The 23,954-nt window shown below is 42.4% G+C and overlaps 1 protein-coding gene and 1 pseudogene across 2 annotated transcripts in view; both read left to right on the top strand.

Moving 5' to 3' along the window:
* The window catches only part of LOC126365777 (glutamyl aminopeptidase-like), a 790,794-nt gene that overhangs the window by 344,477 nt on the left and 422,363 nt on the right, over window positions 1-23,954 (top strand). The gene's annotated exons all lie outside the window — the stretch shown is intronic.
* LOC126268244 (5S ribosomal RNA) lies at window positions 7,304-7,421 on the top strand (annotated as a pseudogene).

Genomic DNA, 23,954 nt, shown 5'->3' with positions numbered 1-23,954 from the left:
GCTTTTGATGTCCTCCTTGCTCTGTCCGTCATTGGTTATGTTGTTGCCTTAGATAGCAGAATACCTTAACTTCATCTATTTCGTGATATCTATCCAGATGTTAAGTTGCTCGCTGTTTTCATTTTTACTACTTCTCATTACTTTCGTCTTCCTTCAAGTTACTCACAGTCCATATTCTATACTCATTAGATTGTTCATTCCATTCAGCAGATCATATAATTCTGGATAGCAATGTCATCAGCGAATCGTATCATTGACATCCTTTCACCTTGAATTTTTATTCCGCTCCTGAACCTTTCTTTTATTTCCGTCTTTGCTTCTTCGATGTACAGATTGTGCAGTAAGGGGGAAAGACTTACACCCTTTCTAATAGAGCAATTCGTTCCTGGCCGTAAACTCTTATTCCCTCTTGGCTCTTGTACCTATTCTATATTACCCATCTCTCTCTATAGCTTACCCCATTTTTTCTTAGAATTTCTAACACCTTGCACCATTTTACATTATCGAATGCCTTTTTCAGCCGACAAATCCTATGAATGGGTCATGATTTTTCTTTAGTCTTGCTTCCATTATTCGCCGCAAACGTCAGAATTGCCTCTTGGTTGCCTTTGTCTTTTACAAAGCCAAACGTATCGTCATCTAGCACATCCTTAATTTCCTTTTCCATTCGTCTGTATATTATGTTTGTTTTTGTTAACTACTTGGATGTATGAATTGTTAAGCTGATTGTGCTACAATTCTTGCACTTCTCAGCTGTTGTAGTCCTCGGAACTGTGTGGATGATATTTTTCCGAAAGTCAGATGATCTGTCGCTAGACTCATACATTCTACATACCAACGTGAATAGTCGTTTTGTTGCCACATCTCCCAGTGATTTTAGAAACTCTGATGGAATGTTATCCAGCGTAAATATTGTGACGAATATATCTGGCTCTTATCGGAATCGGGAGCTGGCTTCCACGCACCGTTAAGATTATATCCGCTGTCACAGTTGAAGATCTTGTCACACGTTATTATTTCTCCAGCCTCTTTAATTACAGAATCCCAGTATTTATGAACCTGGGATACAACTTTTTTTTCTTCAAATAGTATTTTACATTTGCTTGTGAAGAACTGGAGAAAACTGCAGTTGCTGAGCACAGCTTCACTAGCAAATGTAAAATACTATTTGAAGAAAAAAAGTTGTATCCCAGGTTCATAAATACTGGGATTCTGTAATTAAAGAGGCTGGAGAAATAATAACGTGTGACAAGATCTTCAACTGTGACAGCGGATATAATGCCATGATTTTCTGCACAGCAGTCGGAAACGGTACGGATGGACTGGCATATGTAATTGCTTCGACACTCACACGGGATGTTGTAAACCCACGGATACTGAGGCGAAGACTGTCATTAATACTGCGTACCATCTCTTACCTTCTTAGGAGGTCGGTAAATCAATTTTATGCAACCTCTCACCAGGACTCTTCCTGATTTGCAGGATGCAGCATCGCTGAAAGGAAGGAATGCAATCGGTGCCTCATCATGTGAATGCTCAACATTTTCAAGTTTCCGTCTCTTGGAGAACGCTGTCTTCTTATCAAGTGATTCATAGCCGTTCTTTCGGAACACATATTTCAGATGATTAATTTCGAAATCCAAACGGTCCTCGTCTTAATACTAAACTACTGATCGAAGGTTTGAGCCATTAGGACTTCTTTCTGTGTTGGAGCTTACTTTCATGGATTTTTCTTGTTTCTGTAGCTTGATCTGTGCTCGTACAATGGCTATCTGCGCGTTCATAACGAGAAAACTGTTGTTTTCGCTATCATTAAATACGTTAGGATATTGGATTTTGGGTTTCAGTTCATCATAAAATCACGCTGTAGGATTTCTGTCCGATAATTTTATTCCTTTTTCTGCAGTTCTTTTTCTGTTTTGTATATGGGGTCATTTTCAATCATAATGACTACAGTGTTTCCTTTATTGGCCATTGTAAATAATCTTTTATGCTCTTTTAACTTCTTATTTAAACATGAATTGTTTCATCATGATTTTTACTTCATTTTCGTATTTGTTTTTTGGTTGATGTACTAACTTTATTGGCAACCTCATTTTTTGAGCTACGGGTAGTCCTGCTGCATAGCTAGTGCATTTCACGTCAGTTACAATTTGCTTTGTTTTCTTGTCACAAAAAGTTAGTTAATTCAAATGCCCTAGCATCGTTGTCAAATTTTATTTCACAGTCCAACTAACTGCTTACTCATGAACCCCCTTAGAACAGGAAGAGAACAACAGTATAGCTTTAAAAACACTGACAAGAACACCCTCCGAACACCTGTAGGCAATACTCCCAATAGCGACGCTTCTCTGATAAGTTCATTTGGCCCTATTGCCCAACACAAAAGATAACATGGTACACAGTTTCTACAGGTGTGCATTTTATTCAATGATCCAAGATTATCCACATTTTAATCTCCTTTGCAACTCCAAAGATAATAAGCGAGTCAGCTAGACATATGTTCGCAAACAGAATCTTGAACAACGTTGTCTACCAAAAGAATGCAGTATTTATACTGCGCTGGCCTCTCTGACCGAGCGGTTCTAGGAGCTTCAGTCCGGAACCATGCGGTTGCTACGGTCGCAGGTTCAAATCCTGCCTCAGGCATGGATGTGTGTGATGTCCTTAGGTTAGTCAGGTTTAAGCAGTTCTAAGTCTAGGGTACTGATGACCTCAGATGTTAAGTCCTATAGTGCTTAGAGCGAACCATTTACACTGCAGAATTAATAGCGATACTTGCAGCACTACAAAACATAATAACTTTCCCTCGACAGAATGTGTCTGCAGCTCGTGATCTAGTGGCTAGTATTGCTGCCTCAGAATCGCAGGGTCCCGGGTTCGATTCCCGGCGGGGTTGGGAATTTCTCTCTGCCCGGGGACTGGGTGTATGTGTTGTCTTCATCATTTCATCATCATCTTTCGTGCCAGTGGCAAAATTGGACTGTATAACAATGGGAATTTGTACGGGCGCTGATGACTGTGTTGTTGAGCACCCCACAAACCAAACATCATCATCATCAGAATATTGTCATATGCATATGCATATGCATATGTATATAAGAGCATTGCAGACATTGGACAAGTGCTGTCCAAAACATTCATTGTTCTCTGCCATCCATGACCAACTATATGTCCTCTATGGTACAGGATATACACTGTCTTTCTGTGGATACCGAGTCACGTCGGCATTGTGGGTAATGAGCTGGCTGACAAACTACGCAAACAAGCAACAGGGATGGAACATTCGAACTAGGCATTCCAAGCGGTGACTTCAGGATGCACATTAGACGACGAATCCTGAAGAAATGGAAATATAAATGGAAAGACAGAACGGAAGCCAATAAACTATGGACGATCAAAAACACTGACTGGGTACGGTAAACTTACTAAGAAGCTCAAGAAAGGAATTTCTCTGAATTGGACGTACAAAAATAACTCATGAATTATACTACAAGAAGAACTCCTGCAGTGCATCAGAGAAGCAATATCCTCCAAATCTGTACAGCTACACAAGATCTGCGACGTCAAATGGACCTAGAACACCACCCATCATAGATTTTAGCTGCTGACGAAACAGCTATGAGTCGTATGCCACGTTAGCCATAGGAGCGTGGATATAACAATATTCAGAATCAAGATTAAGTGGTGGCTAGGAGGTAGGGAGGAGGGTGAACCCCAACCGCCGATTTAGCCCCGAGACACCACACAATCCTTTTTTTGGGCCAGAACCCATATTTCTCTTTCTATCACTAGGGTCCCATTTCAACATTTTGCTCAAAGACATTTGTTTTGTTTCGACAGTTCAATTTTAGACAGGTACCCAATCGTGGACCTAGTACAAATTATGGTAATTCTTTTGCCATTTTTAAGAAAGTAGGCACATTACTACGACTTCGTAAAGTATTAAAGGACTGACGGAGGAACAACAACTTAGTTGTCTCCTTTTGTAATTACAATCAGCATGATTGTGATATTTCTTGCAGTCTACTGATGGCTACGAATTATATTTAAGTCCTTTTAAAGGAACGTAACTTAAAGAGCGTGACGTCTGTTAAACTGATAGATTTGTCGCAGAATTTATGCATATTCTTTGGGATGCCGTTGTCCATATCGTATCTATTTTCTGGTATCCAGAATATTTTTTGTGAATATTTTTTATTTATTTTTATGTTTTCTTGCTATTGTATTGACAGTTAACTATTAATCTGTTGACAATTCTTCCTATACCATATGCTTGTCACCATAGCAAGGAAGCTATCGCAGTTAACAATGACAACAGAAAAGTATTCAGTTTAGCTACAGAACGTAATAGACGGAGTCTGCTATCATCCAGCTCAATTAGACCTGACTAGAGTTGTGACTTCCAATACCATGGCTCGGTCGTCTTGGTACAATACATAAATGACGTAGTATATGGTAGGATTTCCGGTGGTATTGGTAGCATTGGTAGGAGAAGAAACGTAAACGAATGTGTGAGAGGGAAACTGGAAGCCGACGACTTCTCTTCGTTTTTTGTTGTTTGTTTGTTCTACACGTAATTAGAACCAAGCATCGTTCAGCGTTAGTCCAGTGTCTATTCTATATCCTTCTTCTGCAAGTACAGTTTACGTACAGACATAGGAATTTATCTTATTATTGTTGTTCTTTTGTTCTCAATAGAATGTTCTTCATCACGATCAAAGGCTATAATTTTCTGTTATTATTGACAATAGCGTAGGTTATTTATGAATAAGAGAGACATGTTTTATAGAAGCTCGGCGAAGTACTAAAGCGACGTTCGATATGTTTTTGTTTCGCGTTTTTTTTATTTTACCTTTTTTTTTTAGAGAAAACTGCGTTTTTCTAAGATATATGCTTTTATAATATATACATTTCCTTCTACTACAATATCTGTTTCGCATTACAGATCATCAGTTTTTCTAGTAAACCTGAATACAATACTGACAGTTTCAAGTTCACTAAAAATATTATTTATTTTTGGGTTTGTACCTGTAGAACACACATGTTCTGCAGGTTACACTGTCACACACACACACACACACACACACATATATATATATATATATATATATATATATATATATATATATATATTTCACTGTTTCTGGTTTTTGGGGAATCTAGTGCGACACTGACAGTATACGGAAACAAAGCGATGGAAGCGAGGTACCGCCTGATTGTTATAAAACACTCTTAATGCACAGGTAATGCGGTTACAATGTTAACTAACCAAAGCTACCAGAAAAACTGCTGTAGTCAACACTTACTTGTGATAGTCTACAATAACCTACAGTAGTTTTGCAATTTTCCACTTGATAAAATAAAATAGATGTTGTTGCTACTGCCACATAGGATTTACATACAGGGTAATAATCATCGAACTATATGAAAAAAAATACTTGCGAACTAGGCGTGTACACACTTTATTCAACTTGTAAACGTCATTACAGATATTCAGATTCAGGTTATCACATGTTCGCTATGCTTGTCATCATTGGCGATGATATGGTGCAGACGAATAGCGAAATTCTGCATGACCCGCTAAAGTGTCGGAATTTCGATGCTGTCGATGAACTCCTAAATGGCTGTTTTCAGCTCAGCAGTTGTTTTGGGGTTAAAGCTGTACATCTTGTCTTTAACATATGGTGGCCAATTAAGGACCATGCCGGTGGCCTCTGGGTACACCACAGCCAAAATGCGGTCCCCAAAGTGTTCCTCCAGGACATCACGCTCCTGCTTCGATGGAGTCGAGCTCCATCTTGCATGGGAGACATCTTGTCGGAACCAGGGTCACTTTGAATAATGGGGATAAAGTCAACTTCCAAAACCTTCACATACCATTCGGTAGTCACTGTGCCGTCAAGGGATATCACACCGATTATTCCTTGACTGGACATTGCACACCATACAGTCATCCGTTGAGTGTGAAGAGACTTCTCGATCACGAAATGTGGGTTCTCAGTCACCCAAATGCACCAATTTTACTTACTGACGAACCCATACGAACGAAAGTGGGCTTCGTAACTAAACCAAACCATGGATGAGCATACTAATTCCCATCACGCTCCTAGGCGAACCGTGCAGTTTGAACGTCCTAAAGCAAACCGTTCAGAAGTAATGACTGATTTACTTCATAGAGTTCAATAGCTCTCACCCTGTATGTGCAGCGCTAAACTGTCCGAAGCGATTGTATCTGGGGCAGATTCAGCGGCAGAATATTGTCTGTAAACACTTATTCCCCCTTTGCTGCGGTATTTGAAATTCGAACTCCATAAGGGAACTTCGAGTTAATGACGACTTCGACGAGCCATATCTCATGGAAAAGGTTCTGTGACAAGCTAGAGGTCTAGCAGTTACTATCTCTCCTTTTAACAAACTGAGCAGAACTGAAGGTGTCATCTTCCATCGTCATCCAACGCCTCAAACACATGAAGCACCGCCGCGTGAAATACATTTTGTTCGCCGCCTCCAGAGAAGACCTACGGATAGGAGGCTAGGGACTATTTTACAGTAGAAGGCACTTTACAAACCTTAGAAACAGATTTAGTGTTAGTCTCTTCAAAATTTTCAAAGACTTGAACACAGATGGTCAGTGCAGAAAACTTAAAACAAACTCTGACAACCACCATTAAAGAACATTATACACTTTACAGTTCTGATTGCTGACAGTAAAATAATATTGACAATAAGCAATATGCACAAAGAATTCCAAGATTCTTCAAGTATGATTTTTTTCTCCTTAAAAGAATTTGACAAAAGGCTTGATCGACAAATCGCTTAAGACAATTAAACAACAGACTCAGTCCTTGCGAAACCATTGACAACCAATCCCAAACGATAAACAACAAAACTTGTGGGGTGGGGAGGGGTAGGGGTTAATGCTCCACAATATTGGTATTAGTTTTATGAATGGTAGGTCTTTCACACGCACTTAGTAAGTCCACAGCTAGTTCACAAACATCTCCTCGGTTTACGAGAAGCAACAGGGCCAGCCTACTTATTCGTACTAGAATTATAAACAACCTAGTGATCATCCACCCACCTAATCTTCACAGAATGGTTGAGTAAAATGAACTCCCTTTTAAGGCACGATATATCTAAAATACGGTAAAATAACAACAACAGCACGTTGTAGTTCTTTAAATATGAACACCGTACTAGATTACAGCCAACTGGAGTTAAGACATTTCTTAACGGACGAAAAAGACTTCAGCAGTAAAATGTGCGTAAATTACTAATTTCAAATGACGTATACCAACCACCCAACGGCCTTGCCGCAGTGGTAACACCGGTTCCCATCAGATCACCGAAGTTAAGCGCTGTCGGGCTGGGCTAGCACTTGGATGGGTGATCATCCGGTCTGCCGAGCGCTGTTGGCAAGCGGGGTGCACTCAGCCCTTGCGAGGCAAACTGTAGACTACTTGATTGAGAAGCAGCGGCTCCGGTCTCGGAAACTGACATACGGCGCGGTAAGCTGACCACATGACCCTCCATATCCGCTTCCAATGACGCCTGTGGGCTGAGGATGACACTGCGGCCGGTTGGTAACGTTGGGCCTTCATGACCTGTTCGGAAGGAGTAGACCAACCAGCTGTTTCATAACATATATGCTTAGTACTGCAATTCGGTCACAATAGTTGGTTAGTAGATTTGGGGGAGGGGACCAAACAGCAGGTCGTCGGATTAGGGAAGGATATGGAAGCAAGTCGATCAGGCACTTTTAAGGAACCATCCCGGTATTTGAAGCGATGTAGGGAAATCACGAAAGACCTGAATCAGGATGGCAGGGCGCGGATTTGAACCATCGTTCTCCCGAATGAGAGATCAGTGTGCTAACCACTCAGTAATGGTATATAATAGCGTAACGGTAGTCTTTTATCCAGAGCTCTGTTTTCTCCACGAGAAATGTTCTCAAAAATTACTACAGAATTTGTCAAGTAGCAAGGTGTCACATTTGACATTTTCTGTCTGTCAGAAAATAAAAAGGAACATATGCTGTCTCGCAGTGTTCTCTAACTCTGGTCACGATATCTGATTCGTACTGTGGCAACGAGTTGCAAGCAGTGCTCTCGTCTCTGATAGAGCAAAGTAGAACTCAGAGAGCCAAAGTTGCTGGAGAAGCCTAACATAAGGCAGGGTGAACTCATTTGCAAAAATATACAGCCACTATAAGACATTTCTCCGAGTAAGGCTGAACTAGTGGAAAAATAAACTGTTCTTAAATTGAACCATTAAGTATTTGCACTCCTCTTCGCTACCTAAAAAACATAACTTCTCCTCTCCAGTACAGAATCACTTGCGCTGAGCGTCCCAGGAGGCTTTCTCCCACTAACTCCGTTAAAGTGACTTAGTAGACCTCAGCAGGGCACACCTTCTTCCAAGCTGGTGATAGCACCTGTGCCGCACCACAACATAACGACGACCTACTGTACTGAGCTGGGAACAGTAAGAATCTATACTACTGACCATTAAAATTGCTACACCAAGAAGAAATGCAGATGATAAACCGGTATACGTTGGACAAATATATTATACTAGAACTGACATGTGATTACATTTTCACGCAATTTGGGTGTATAGATCCTGAGCAATGAGTACCCACAACAACCACCTCTGGCTGCAATAACTGCCTTGATACGCCTGGACATTGAGTCAAATAGAGCTTGGATGGCGTGTACAGGTACAGCTGCCCATGCAGCTTCAACACGATACCACAGTTCACGAAGAGTAGTGACTGGCGTTTTGTGACGAGCCAGTTGCTCGGTCACCATTGACCAGACGATTTCAATTGGTGAGAGATATGGAGAATGTGCTTGCCAGGGCAGTAGTCGAACATTTTCTGTATCCAGAAAGGCCCGTACAGGACCTGCAACATGCGGTCGCGCATTATCCTGCTGAAATGTAGGGTTTCACAGGGATCGAATGAAGGGTAAAGCCACGGGTCGTAACACACCTGAAATGTAACGTCCACTGTTCAAAGTGCCGTCAGTGTGAACAAGAGGTCACCGGGACGTGTAACCAATAGCACCCCATACCATCGCGCCGGGTGAAACGCCAGTATGGCGATGATCAATACATGCTTGTAATGTGCGTTCACCGCGATGTCGCCAAACACGGATGCGACCATTATAATACTGTAAACAGAACCTGGATTCATCCGAAAAAATGACATTTTGCCATTCGTGCATCCAGGTTCGTCACTGAGTACACCATAGCAGGCGCTCTTGTCTGTGATGCAGCTTCAAGGGTAACCGCAGCCATGGTCTCCGAGCTGATAGTCCATGCTGCTGCAAACGTCGTCGAACTGTTCGTGCACATGGTTGTTGTCTTGCAAACGACCCCATCTGTTGACTCAGGGATCGAGACGTGGCTGCACGATGCGTGACAGCCATGCGGATAAGATGCCTGTCATCTCGACTGTTAGTGATACGAGGCCATTGGGATCCAGCACGGCGTTCCGTATTACCCTCCTGAACCCACCGATTCCATATTGTGGCAATAGTCATTGGATCTCGACCAACGCGAGCAGCAATGTTGCGATATGATAAACCGCAATCGCGACAGGCTACAATCCGACCTTTATCAAAGTAGGAAACGTGATGGTACGCATTTCTCCTCCTTACAAGAGGCATCACAACAACGTTTCACCAGGCAACGCCGGTCAACTGCTGTTTGTTTATGAGAAATCGGTTGGAAACTTTCCTCATGTCAGCACGTTGTAGTTGTCGCCACCGGAGCCAACCTTCTGTGAATGCTCTGAAAAGCTAATCATTTGCATATCACAGCATCTTCTTCCTGACGGTTAAATTTCACGTCTGTAGCACGTCATCTTCGTGGTGTATCAATTTTAATGGCCAGTAGTGTATGACACAACTTCACTACAAAAACGTGCCAGTTGGTGGGACACATCGTCATTTTGGTGATAGAGGGAAGTGTGCAGGATAAAAATTTTAGTTGGAGACCAATGCTCTAATATTGTAAGCAGATTCCGATGAATGTAGTTACGCAGAGAAAAAGAGGCTTGCACTGGATAGAGAAGTGTAAAGAACAAAATGAAACCAGTCAGAATGCTGAAGACCAGAACGAAGACGGAAGTATTAATCACGCATGTTACTCTGATTTTCTAGTACAATTATAGACATTCATTGCCTGATTAGTGCTGGAAGTTCAGCGGCAAATGCTTTATAGTACGAGTTCGCAGTCTGTGACGGAAATAGTAAAGTACTGCAACATAAAATGAAGAGGCCGATATCCAACAAACACTCCTACATTTTTTAACTATTTTTCACACTATTATAGAAGATTAACTTATTGCACTGTCATAAGGGAATATTTTTCCCATACTAGTAACACGGAGGATTTTCACAAGAAACACAGGGACAACGACCTGATACAAGGCGAGACAATTACATTAGAAAATACACAGGAGCAATATGGAACGAGTAGAGAAAAGCTTTATCCAATAGTGTACATCAGATGTCAGTGGCGGCTGCTTACGACTAGAAGACAATGTACCGCGATTGAGAAATATTGTACAACATGATGTGTTAATTCTCAGGTGGTATAGTTCCTCTTGGATGCTCTTCTAAGTTCATATGCCTTCAGAATACAACTTTGTCCAACAAAGTGCCTAACAAGTAACCATTGTGAATGACCAACTAGACTAGCCAATTCATAATCGATTACATCGTCACAACAAATCTCATTTACAAGAGCGAATAACTCCAAGAACACAATAAAATGAAACTCGTATGTCATGAATTGCTGGAAGATCCCGTAGTTCAGGGTGAGGCAACTGAGGTGAAGAGGTGTTTTCTATCCTTCACGCATGCACGCATCTTTCCTTCCCAAAATATATGTGTTGTTTAAGTGTGACAAGTGCAGGTGACTCATAGGTGTGTGTGTGTGTGTGTGTGTGTGTGTGTGTGTGTGTGTGTATGTGTGTGTGATGCCATGTATGTTCAGGAAGAATGGTACACGGCGAGGAGGTTGGATGATTGTCGTCCGCCGCTTCCTGAATTTTCTTAGACATCGGCTTTCAATGTTGTTAGCTGGGGCTGTTTAGCTTTTCTTATTTTCTTATTTTGCTCTTTTCATTGTACATAAACGAGCTTTTAACATGTCAATTTTTCAACTGCTCAATCTGAACTATGACATTCTGCCTGTTGCCGGTAACAGTATGTTATTTTGAGGAGGTTGACTCCCCCTCCTTCCCGTATCAGGGCTTAAATGTTTTACTGACGTGTGAGTATTCCATATTGATTGTCATAGAATACAGATTATTGGGACAGGTACCTGTTTTTCGTGATAATGTCGATTATACGTTTCCTGTGTTGTAGAAGTTATTTGGCATCACGAAACCTGTCGTGCTCCTGTAAAAGTTCATATCTAGCTGAAAGTTGTTTATTTCGGAAAGATGGATTACTTCAGTTGCGGTTGCCCTTAACAGAAAACTGTAACTTTGCGCTTACGCCACTGCAGCACTCAAACACTTCACAGAATCGCGCTGGCCGATAAATACTGCCGCATTTTTCTCAAGAGCTCAAAATCATCCGCTTTAGAAACTCTTCTAAATCGCCTCTTCACCTGCGACACAGAAATCTTATACACAGGACAGTGAAGAAAGACTTTTTTTAAGAAACCAAACACCGGAGGAAACAATTTTTAATATATAGTTTAATCTATAAGATCTTATGGGTCGGTTGGGCTTGAACATCGTATTTCCTTGCAGCTTGCTGTGGTAAGCAACAGGTTGTATGGATATGAAATGGAACAGTCACGGAGGCCTAGCCGTGAGTAAAGTTGGGGGCAGGTTTTGGCTCATTGATAGAATACTATGGAAGTGCAATTCGTCTGCAAATGAGATTGCTTACGAAATACTTGTAAGACTTATTGAAGAATGATGTTCAAATCTGTGGAACCTGTACCAAAAAGGACTAACAAGTGATCATAAAGCAAGGGCAATACCAATGATCACAAGTTCGTCTGACCAAAGAGAGAGTGTTACACACAACGTGACGAACCTGAACTGGCAGTCGCTTGAATTACGCTTACTTATATTGAAGATGGTTTTTGCAAAACGGGGACAAACTGCGGGAAACAACCGCTATAAAGATGAAGAGCGCTACAGGAAATACGATAATGTTTTCCAAGAAGGTATAGCCACTTGAATGTGGAGATAAAAGATCTTTGACAGTGTACGTTTCAATGACTGGAAGCACATACGCGTATGAGGACACACCAAGCAAGTGGGAATGTACTTTCTGCACTAGCTTTTTACTTCAACACTCAACAGGTCGGTGAGTTGGAGCACCAGCACGCAGTAGCCGTATGACCTTTCCGAATCACTGAAAGCACGTCTTCCATCTGGGGAAGCAGTGACAGCCGCATAGAGCGCAACAGGTTCCACGAGGCTGTCTTCCGTCCACACATTGAGGCTGAACCGGTGCTGATGGTTTGCTACACCATAACACAGGGATTTTCCGCAGTCTACAGGTGATTGTGTCCGCCCCTGGTAGCTGAGTGGTCAGCGCGACAGAATGTCAGTCTAAAGGGCCCGTCATCATCGCAACGAGGCTGCGCAAACCTGTCAGACCTCCGGCGTGGCGGCCGGCCGCACCCAGCTGGGACTCCTGCCATGTTGGAACGTGCGGACACTCTCGTTGGAAGTGATCGACAGAGCACAGTCAAACACCTCGCTGCTCAACCGGACGCCTCTGATGCTGACACACTCGACGACCAGTTGGGGTACTCAACTTTGTGTGCCCTCTGGGTTTCTCGCCGTCTAACAGAACACCACAAAGAGCAACGAAAGAGCATCTGTGCGCAACTGCTTGCGCATTCCGGGGCTGATCGTGACAATTTTTGTCCAACATCGTCGCAGGCGACGAATCCGGGTCTCATCATTTCGAACTGGAAATAAAACGGTTGAAATCTGGAGTCGCAGGACAGAGCGGATCAGGTTGTGGAAAGGGGCCCAAATCTGTTGCTGGTAGTTGAACAAACATACAAACTTTATTTGCTAAAAAACACTTAATTACACATGCCCTTAAAGGAATTCAGAAACAATACGACTGAAGGCAAGAACACAAGTTATTACAATTGCGTTAAGGAATACACATGGCTGAAGGCCTTAGTTAGAAAATAGAAGAACTGAGGGCTTAAGGCCTGGATAACAAGAACTCCAGTAAGGTAATTTTAAAAGGTTTTTTTGACAAAGACCCTTCAAAGTTTAATTTAAGTAGGCTGAAGGCCTAATCTTAAAATATTTCACGTAAGGTTCTGCTGAAGGCCATATACTGAACATAAACAACTCAAGGCATAAGGCCTGGATAACAAATTAAGATAGAGAGGAAAATTTTGAAATCTCAAATGATTTTTTCTTTCATGGATAAAGGCCGTATGCCGGCCGGTGTGGCCGAGCGGTTCTAGGCGCTACAATCTGCAACCGCGCGACCGCTACGGTCGCAGGTTCGAATCCTGCCTCGGGCATGGATGTATGTGATGTCCTTAGGTTAGTTAGGTTTAAGTAGTTCTAAGTTCAAGGGGACTGATGACCTCAGAAGTTAAGTCCCATAGTGCTCAGAGCCATTTGAACCATTTCTTTCAAGGCCGTATCTTAAAATACTTCACATAAAGTTTAGCTGAAGCCCATATACTGGACATAGAGCAACTCAAGGTTTAAAGGCTAGATAATAAATTAAGATAACGAGAAAATTTTCAAATGATTTTTTTTTCACTTCAGACTGCTGAAGGCCGTATCTTAAAATATTTCGCATAAGACCGAAAACTGAATTGTAAAACAAACTAAATTAATACACGGCTGAAGGCCTCGCACAATACTTGAGACAAAAGAAAATCACAATCTCAAGCAACTTGAACAGTGGTGCTCAGAAGTTCCAAGGGTGGGCCTGGGGAGGAAACTGTAACAACAGGTTAGATGAGGCAGGCAGCCAAGTGTAACACTAAATAATTGGGTGGCAGCACGACCTATGGAGGGCTGAAGAACCAACCGACAACCTAACCCAGTGGTTCCCAACAGGAGGTCCGCGGACCACCAGGGGTCCGCGAGCTGTTCCAGAGGGGTCCGCAACATGCTATTATTTTTCACACATGTCTTCTCAATGCAATCTCAAGTGTAGTACACTTAAAAGACCAATACACTGAGTTTTAATTTTTTCCTGTCATTTTCAGTTCATACTCAATTTTTATTTTTTTAAGGAGTTTGTTATACTAAAAACCTAGATTTGAAGACAAAGATTTTGAGCAATAATCAAGAACTTAAAAATAACAACGTTGGCTAAATTGAAAAAGTTTTAAGCTCAATATTTTTTCACTAATGAATATGTCAATATTTTTTCTGAGTACAAAAATAGAAAACGTATAAAAAGACTCTTAATTTGGCTTTTTTAGGTACATGATACCGTGATATGACAAAGAACCAATCATGCTCGATGAGGGGGTCTTAAAACGGCTAGGAAAACACACTACCGGAAAACTACACTAACGATCAGGGCAGGTAACCAGAAAGTTAACGGCCACAAGGCAGAAGATACCACTGATGCACTTGACTAATACGTTACAATTAATCATTTGAATATAGTTAAACACCATACCCAGAGACGGCTGAAAAATTAGCTGACTCCAGCACAGCATACGTTGCTGCTTGCAGGAAAGGCCTAGGAAGCAACAACCAGCAATGAATGAAGAGATGTCTCAGCAGTTGAGGTTTTGTAACAGGTTAACTGATTACTAAACTCCAGAATCCAGGTTCGGTGGGTGACGAACTTTGCAGCTCACGCAGCTAGTGCCTCACAACTGCGACCACATGTGCACGCCACCAGCACCCCGGCCAGACCACACGCCGCGGAGAGTTCCTCGCTGCTACCCACAGACACCACCTCAAGGAAAATATGTCGGTCACAGCAGTACTAGTATCGATAAACGCTGCTGCTGCCACTGACGGAGGCGGGTGAGCAACTCATTCAGGTAGTAACTGAGGGAGGATTAAGGCACCACTCGATGGTGATAAAATGCCAAAATGAAAAATGGCATCTATGCGAGCCGGCCACGGCTCAACGGTAATCCCAGGAGTGGCGGCACATCACCACTACTCCAAAGAGAAAGTTCAAAGTCGCACCCTCAGTCGATAAAACCATGACGACCGTCTTCTAAGACTCTGAAAGGATCATTCTGTTTGATGTACTCTCTCATGATGCAACAATCAACTCTGAAGATTACTGTGCCATAATCGCCACAAAAATACAAACTAACTTCCTCTCCATGACAACACAAGGCCCCACACAAATCTGCGCATCTGAGAGGAGCTCAAAAATTTGAATGGACTATTCTTTTTCACCTACCCTGTAGCCCGGATCTCGCACCTTCCAACTTCCATATGTTTGGTCCAATGAAGAATGCTCTCCAAGGGGAGCACTATATGGATGACATTGGCTCCGACTTTGACCAGTGGAGTAGTCCATGTTGGGATACAGGCCCTCCCACTAAGGTAGCTTAAGGCCGTTATTTACAGTTAGTCTCCAAATGCAGAAATGATTAGTAAGAATGAAAACTTGTGCCAGCACGGGAACGGTCACCTCTCCTACTTCGAGCCAAACTTTCATATTTCATTGTTCGTTTACATCCTGCAGTCACACATTTACTGTGTTTCCCACAGAGGGAGAGACTTTAATCATTATTATTATCGTGACCTTGCCTAGGCGTTCTCGTATAGCCCAAGAGGTTAAGGAGATCTATCGCAATAAGCGGGAAATCCGGGTTTGAGTCCCAGTGAGCCAGAAATTTTTATATTCATTAGTAACTCTATAGCTGGAGGCTAATTGCATTCGCAATTGCGAAAACATTTCATTCATATCTTACGGCTGTCGATCGCCGCAGTGTGTGTTCCTTCAGATATCTATGCATCGTATAATACAGGCACTGTAAATACTATTTCATGCCTAGGCAAAGACGTGACAGTAATAATGAAAGTCTCTCCCTGCGACGGAATCACAGCAACTGTGCATGTGCAGAGCGTAGACGTAAGGTGACTTATGGAAGTCTGGATCGGCTCTGGAGGTGTGCTCGATAGCTGACGTGCTAATGGCGATCTTTGGCGATAAGCGAGAATCTTACGAAATTTATAAGTAGAAATTTAAACCATTATTAAGAAATTGAAAATGAGGAAGTGCTAAAATTGTTTCTCACCTCACTGTAATATGTCCCATATGTAAAACAAAAGACACTGCCGAACACAATTAAATAATAACTTTTTCGAAACGCCCTAATTATTCCCTTTTTTTTAATTTGAATGTGCACTGTCCATTCCTTCGAAAGAACAGACACCATGCAGATCCTGCACACGTGAAGCACAATATGTAAACTAATGCTGATCACTGCTGTCAGCTGCAGCGGGACATTAAGTGGAATCAGCAGCGACGAACGAACATGTGCACCAGACCTGGATTCGAACCCGGGATCTGCTGCTTACTAGACAGGTGCGATAACCACTGCGTCATCCAGGACACAGCGTTATCTTAACTGCACGAATTTAGTATGCTTCACGGCCGATCCACACTCCCACCTACCCGCAGTTCCTGTCCACATAAATACTAATTATCTCCCCCTAAGACGCATGTTTGAATCTGGCTGAAAGGTGGGTCCACCTTTCTCCCTAATGGTGCAAAAGCGCGGCGTCTTGCGACGCTTCAAACAGCAACACATGCAAATAAAAGGCCACAGCTCTGAAGTACATGTGAAGTGTAAAGCGAGTTAGTGATGTCACATTGCCACCAACTTTCAGCACAATTACCTCTGCACCACTGTGCAGTATCGCGCGATGGGAAGGTCAGCACATCCCCTCTCACCCACATTCAACCACTTCTTTTGACAGCACAGAACCGCGACTTCCATCGTTGTAATCAGGCTGTTTCGAATGCGTGGCCAAACAAATCGTTTAAACGCACCGCCGCCGCTCTGAATCGACTCGAAAAGGCCACAGGAAGTGCCATAAATAGTGTCAATAAAACCACACTTTCACTCGGGATGTTGATTCCCACACACTCCGCTGTCGAAAACGACAAATCGCAGTGTGATTAGCAACGGTAAGACGTTATCGACAGCGTTTGACATTGCACACACCCCTCGAAATAGTCAGCCCTTCTCGTGGGCCGGCAACCCTATGAACGTGATGGCATCCCTTTGTAGTGCAATGAGACAGTAACTTTTGCTCTGGTGTACAGGATGGCATCTCTAGGAAACGTTCAAAACAATTCGTCGAAATTTCGACCCAATCCGAAGAAACAGTTGGTGCTTGTGCTTAATCAAACAGTTATAACACTAGCTCTCGCTTGCTGTGACTGAACTAGTGTTACCCTCTGGGAGGATTTTCAGTTTTGACCGTGCATGTGTTTAACGGATAAAGTATCGGACAGTAATTTCAAATATACTGTAATTAATAGAATACTAAACAGACTTTACTTTGGGGTAATGAAAGTAGAAAAGTTCGTACGAATGAAACAATGAAAGGTTGCCAGCCTAATTAGGCATATTAATTTGAAACATTATTTTCAAGGAAATTATATATTAGTAGTTGTAGTGACTTTATTTAAGATTCCGTTTGAATAGTACACTGGATACACGCAACTAGAGTATTAGGAGGCAGATTTCAGACTACCTAACAGATTAAAACGAAAGTTTCTGTTCTGACACTGACAATGTTGAGTGTTTATGGAAAAATTTCAAGGCAATCGTAAATGCGTTTTAGACGGGTACGTGCCGAGTAAAACTGTGAGGGACGGGAAAAACCCACCGTGGTTCAAGAACAAAGTTAGGAAACTACTGCGCAAGCAAAGAGAGCTTCACTGCAAGTTTAAACGCAGCCAAACCCTCTCAGACAAACAGAAGCTAAACTATGTCAAAGTTAGCGTAAGGAGGGCTATGCGTGAAGCGTTCAGTGAATTCGAAAGTAAAATTCTATGTACCGACTTGACAGAAAATCCTACGAAGTTCTGGTCTTACGTTAAATCAGTAAGTGGATGGAAACAGCATATCCAGACACTCTGGGATGATGATGGCATTGAAACAGAGGATGACACGCGTAAAGCTGAAATACTAAACACCTTTTCCCAAAGCTGTTTCGCAGAGGAAGATCGCACTGCAGTTCCTTCTCTAAATCCTCGCACGAACGGAAACATGGCTGACATCGAAATAAGTGTCCAAGGAATAGAAAAGCAACTGAAATCACTCAACAGAGGAAAATCTACAAGACCTGACGGGATACCAGTTCGATTCTACACAGAGTACGCGAAAGAACTTGCCCCCCCCCCCCCCCCCTCCTTCTAACAGCCGTGTACCGCAAGTCTCTAGAGGAACGGAAGGTTCCAAATGATTGGAAAAGAGCACAGGAAGCCCCAGTTTTCAAGAAGGGTCGTCGAGCAGATGCACAAAACTATAGGCCTGTGTCTCTGACATCGATCTGTTGTACAATTTTAGAAATAGTTTTTTGCTCGCGTATCATGTCATTTCTGGAAACCTACAATCTACTCTGTAGTAATCAACATGGATTCCGGAAACGGCGGTCGTGTAAGACCCAACTCGCTTTATTTGTTCATGAAACGCAGAAAATATTAGATACAGGCTCCCAGGTAGATGCCATTTTCCTTGACTTCCGGAAGGCGTTCGATACAGTTCCGCACTGTGGCCTGATAAACAAAGTAAGAGCCTACAGAATATCAGAACAGCTGTGTGGCTGGACTGAAGAGTTTTTAGCAAACAGAACACAGCATGTTGTTCCCAATGGAGAGACGTCTACAGACGTTAAAGTAACCTCTGGCGTGCCACAGGGGAGCGTTATGGGACCATTGCTTTTCACAATATATATAAATGACCTAGTAGAGCCGGCCGGAGTGGCCAAGCGGTTCTATGCGCTACAGTCTGGAACCGCGCGACCGCTACGGTTGCAGATTCGAATCCTGCCTGGGGCATGAATATGTGTGATGTCCTTAGGTTAGTTAGGTTTAAGTAGTTCTAAGTTCTGGGGGACTGATGAGCTCAGAAATTAAGTCCCATAGTGCTCAGAGCCATTTGAACCTTTTTTTTTTTTTTTACTTAGTAGTTAGTGTCGGAAGTTACATGCGGCTTTTCGGGGATAATGCTGTAGTATTAAGAGAAGTTGCAGCATTAGAAAATTGCAACGAAATGCAGGCAGATCTGCAGCGGATAGGCACTTGGTGCAGGGAGTGGCAAATGACCCTTAACATAGACAAATGTCATGTATTGCGAATACATAGAAAGAAGGATCCTTTACTGTATGATTATATGATAGCGGAACAAACACTGGCAGCAGTTACTTCTCTAAAATATCTGGGAGTATGAGTACGGAACGATTTAAAGTGGAATGATCATATAAAATTAATTGTTGGTAAGGTGTGTGCCAGGTTGAGATTCATTGGAAGAGTCCTTAGAAAATGTAGTCCATCAACAAAGGAGGTGGTTTACAAAGCACTCGTTCGACCCATACTTGAGTATTGCTCATCAGTGTGGGATCCGTACCAGGTCGGGATTACTGAGGAGATAGAGAAGATCCAAAGAAGAGCGGCGCGTTTCGTCACAGGGTTATTTGGTAAGCGTGATAGCGCTATACAAACCATACGCGACTGGAACAGGAAAGGGAGGTAATGACAGTGGCGCGTAAAATGCCCTCCGCCACACACCATTGGGTGGCTTGCGGAGTATAAATGTAGATGTAGACGTAGACTACAGGGCGATCTAAGTTGTGGGTATCAGTAGTTATCATTAATGCACAAGCCAGTAATCAAGTAAGCAAGATAGTGCCCCAGCCATAATAATAACATTTACGGTCAGTATCACTACCTGGTTCAGTACTGAGATGTTACTACAGGAAACACTGAACTAAAGTTGGGCACGAAAAGATTTATGACTTATAATAAAATTAAATAATACTACATCTGCACTTTTTATACTCATTTATGGAAAGAGATTTCTCTAGTAGCGACAATACTCCATTTATCTTTCAAATATGAGAAGAGTATAGTGGGGTCCCATAAACTGATACTGTCTCAATAGGTAATTCTATGATTATTTCAGAATCAAAGTTCAGTTCAACCAAAATTAATGTTTAACCCCACTTGGAATAATTTATGTTTTCATCCTTCAAAACAAATTACTCAACACTGAACTCAATTAACCTCAACAGATTTATTCATGATAGCAATCAATGCTAAATTACGTTTCAAGTAAGATTAATTTAAGTGCCTTTTTCAGCACCTGTGAAGCAGGTATTTTAGAGAGTAACATTTACACAATATGGAACTGAATTTCTGCACATTTAACACACAGAAACAAGTCACTATTTTGTTAGAAACATAATACTCGGTTTTCTGCACACTTTGGAGGGATCCTGCTTCCGTTCAAGAATAGGAAAAAGTTACGGTTGAAACACAAGTTTATAGCAATTGGATTATTATCGAAAACACTCACACACCCGGCCGATGTGGCCTTGCGGTTCGAGGCGCTACAGTCTGGAACCGCGCGACCGCTACCTTCACAGGTTCGAATCCTGCCTCGGGCATTGATGTGTGTGATGTCCTTAGGTTAGTTAGGTTTCAGTAGTTCTAAGTTCTAGGGGACTGATGACCTAATCAGTTACGTCCCATAGTGCTCAGAGCCATTTGAACCATTTTGAACACTCACACAAATTAAATGGTCCATGCTATAATACATATCTGTGGAGCAGTGGCGAAGTAGTGGTGGCAAGCGACGTGGCGGCTAACTGTACTCACGGCTCTTGTTGTTGAATGCTCTTTTATAATTTCTTCTTGGCGACGGGTTTGTATCGTATTAGAGCCATTCCTCATTGCCAAGAGCACCATACAATAGCCAAATCCACATCCGAGTGAAAATTCTGTACAAAACGGCTTTCGAATGCCCCCCTTGACACCCTCGATGTATACTGCGTACCGTTCAGACCAAGGAGTCGCCCAGATCGACCGCCAAAACCACATCTTACACGGGGCCAAGCCACTTCCGTTGCGAACGGGGTTCCCTAGAGCTTTTACTTTTCACAATACAAGTTCCCTAAGCATGAACCAGCTTCCAATATACAAATTTTTCTTTATACACATACATACATTATAAAATTTCATTGTTTTAATTATCACTTAACTTTTGCCATACTACAAACTTTAAATTTCCTGTCACAAATCAATGAGCTTACATACAAAGAACAAACACTTCATAATTATAGATACATAGTTACATAGTATAAACCTATTTCTAATCGATTTTGGTGTTACACCTTTCGTGGTGTGATCACATAGGGTGCGACAGTTCGAATAAAACGGCAAAGGACTCTTCAAACACCGCTCAGTTCGAATACACCCTCGGGACCACCTACCGACCTCTGCTGCGCATCTTATTAATGTGCTTGCACACACAGACCCCGTGGCGATAGTCCTAGACGCCTACAAGGAGGCCACACTGTTAACATTCTGCTTGCTAGTAGCCCATCTTGAATCGGAGAGGTCGATGACGTTGTCTGTTTGCAATCGCATATGACTTCGTCACAGATTGTCTGTGTTCTAGTAGATTTTTAAAGTGCTCAACAAAGGCGAGTTGGTGTCGCCGACGGTTTTACCGAACTGGGTAGTCATAAAAAGACTCTTTGCCGTTTTGTTTTTTCACGTGTCAATGTCATAGCCCCCATGTGATCGCGGGAGAGGAGGGCACGAAAAGTATAAGCACCTTTTGCTGCTTCGGATCACGTTTAAATTTCGTCTAATGTTTTGAACACACCCTAGTGGCTCCAAAGTATACACTACAGGAAAAAAATGTGGTCACGCTGCACTCCAAAGGCGTGCGATGATCTTTAATGGGGACGCAGCTCCACAACGCCCTTAAAGAAAAGTTGAAACGTCCGAGGATACCACCAGTGTCAAATGTTATCAAGAACGTTGTCGTGTTGCCCATCACACTGCGGTCTTCCGTTTTCGACCGCGTAACTTCTGAGAATCAAAGTCCTGAGGGAAGTGGTGTTTTCAACGGCGCCCATAATGCCACCCTATAAGGCCATTTCGAGTCTATTCTGAGCGGCAGGTGTATGAATTGTTTTCCTTAGCCACCCGTACGAAAACTGCGAGATTTCAATGCTGGGAGCCGCGGTTCTCACCTCTATTGCAGAGCCTCAAAAAGAAGGGGTGAAATGCGAGTAAGAGGGGATGTGACGACCTTTACATCGCGTGGCACTTCCACGGTGACATTGAGGGTATTTGTGCTGAAATCTGGTGACAATGTAACATCATTAACCCACCTTACACCCAACATGAACTTCTGGGCTGTGGCCTTGTTTTCGCATGCCTCGAGATCTTGCTGTTTGAAGTGCAGTTAAGTTCGATAGTGACGTCGCATGGTGCCACAGTTAGGTGCCGTTAGAGAGGAAGGTGCACGCATCTTTGAGATGAATTTCAAACATTCGTCGCAATGGTAAATAATTACGGCGTTTCGAAAAAGTTATCATTTAACTGTGTTGTGCAGTGTATTTTGTTTTACATATTGGCCATTTTCCATTGATATGTTGAACAATTCATGAGCTTCCTGATTTTAAATCTCTTAATACTAGTTTAAATTTCTACTTACAAATTTCATAGCTACTGTTTTACGTGTACTCTTATTCCAGATTTAGAGCTGTTCTTTTGATGATTCTGCTTGAAACTGGAACAAGAATAATACGATTGCCCATAGCTTTACGGTTAAAGAATGTGTGCAACGGTTCGAACTCACAAATTATTCGATTTCTCTCCAACTATTACTTTACGAGGTTGATACGTATAACATTTATTCTTTCGATTTTAAACTGTTGCAAGGATACACTATGGATCTGGATCAGACCTTGAAAGACTGGTAACGCGTCTGTTACGAAAATCGCATACAAGGCACTAGTGAGACTAGTTGTAGAGTACTGTTAAAGTTTTCGGAGTTCTTTTCGAGTAAACATAACAGAAGACATCGAACGAATTCAGGGACGTGGTGCTAGGATCGTAACAATTGTGCTCGGGGAATTTAAAATGTAAACCCATGGAAGAAAGATGACGTAGTTCTCGCAAAACCTTGTTAAGTATATTTAGTAGATGTATACCTCGCTGAGGCATCATGAGAACAATTTTAGGGCACTTACAGAGACATATAGTCTTTTCCCTTGACCAATATGTGAACGGAATCGATAGCATTGGTACCATGCACCCTTCGTCATGCACAGTACAGTGCCTTGCAGAGTATGTATGTAGTTGTGGATTTAGTGGCGTAAGTCCTTTCGCAAAAGCTGCTTTGGAGTGCCTCGCTACTAGTATAAGAAGTTCGTCGAAATCGCAGGAACAGCGTTCTCTTTGTGAGTCGGCAGGAGCGTAGTCCTCGGAACGCGAGCCAGGTTCAAGCTAAAGATTTTACCAAGTCCTTTTGCGGCCGCATCCAGAAACCACATACTCTTAAGGAGATGTGGTGTGTGAGACGAATTAAGGACGCATTGCTCCGCATATTGACTCGGGAACTCTTACTGCCGCACCATATTACTCACCTACATTGGTCCGCAGTCTGAGGTAGCCAGCCTCGCTGTAACCCGCGATGCTGCGTTAAAGTACTCTGAATTACTTTAAGTAGAAAAAGCAGTCTAGGCTGCAAAAACAGCATAAGCTTTACTAACGGTTTTTTGAGGCATCTTCAAAATTCGTTTAAAAACAGCGGGTAACACATTAGTCATAAATAGTCGAAATTTTGTTGTGAACCTTCGGTGAAGGCATGCAGCTATACTTTTAGATAGGGCCACACTTCCAGTGTTGCCACAAATATTGGTGCCAGTCACTCGTAGCCTGCGCACATGCGGTCGTGTACGCCGATGAGCC

Source organism: Schistocerca gregaria, chromosome 4, assembly GCF_023897955.1.
Source record: "Schistocerca gregaria isolate iqSchGreg1 chromosome 4, iqSchGreg1.2, whole genome shotgun sequence".
Taxonomy (NCBI): Eukaryota; Metazoa; Arthropoda; class Insecta; order Orthoptera; family Acrididae; genus Schistocerca; species Schistocerca gregaria.
This window is presented reverse-complemented; position numbering and strand designations above follow the sequence as displayed.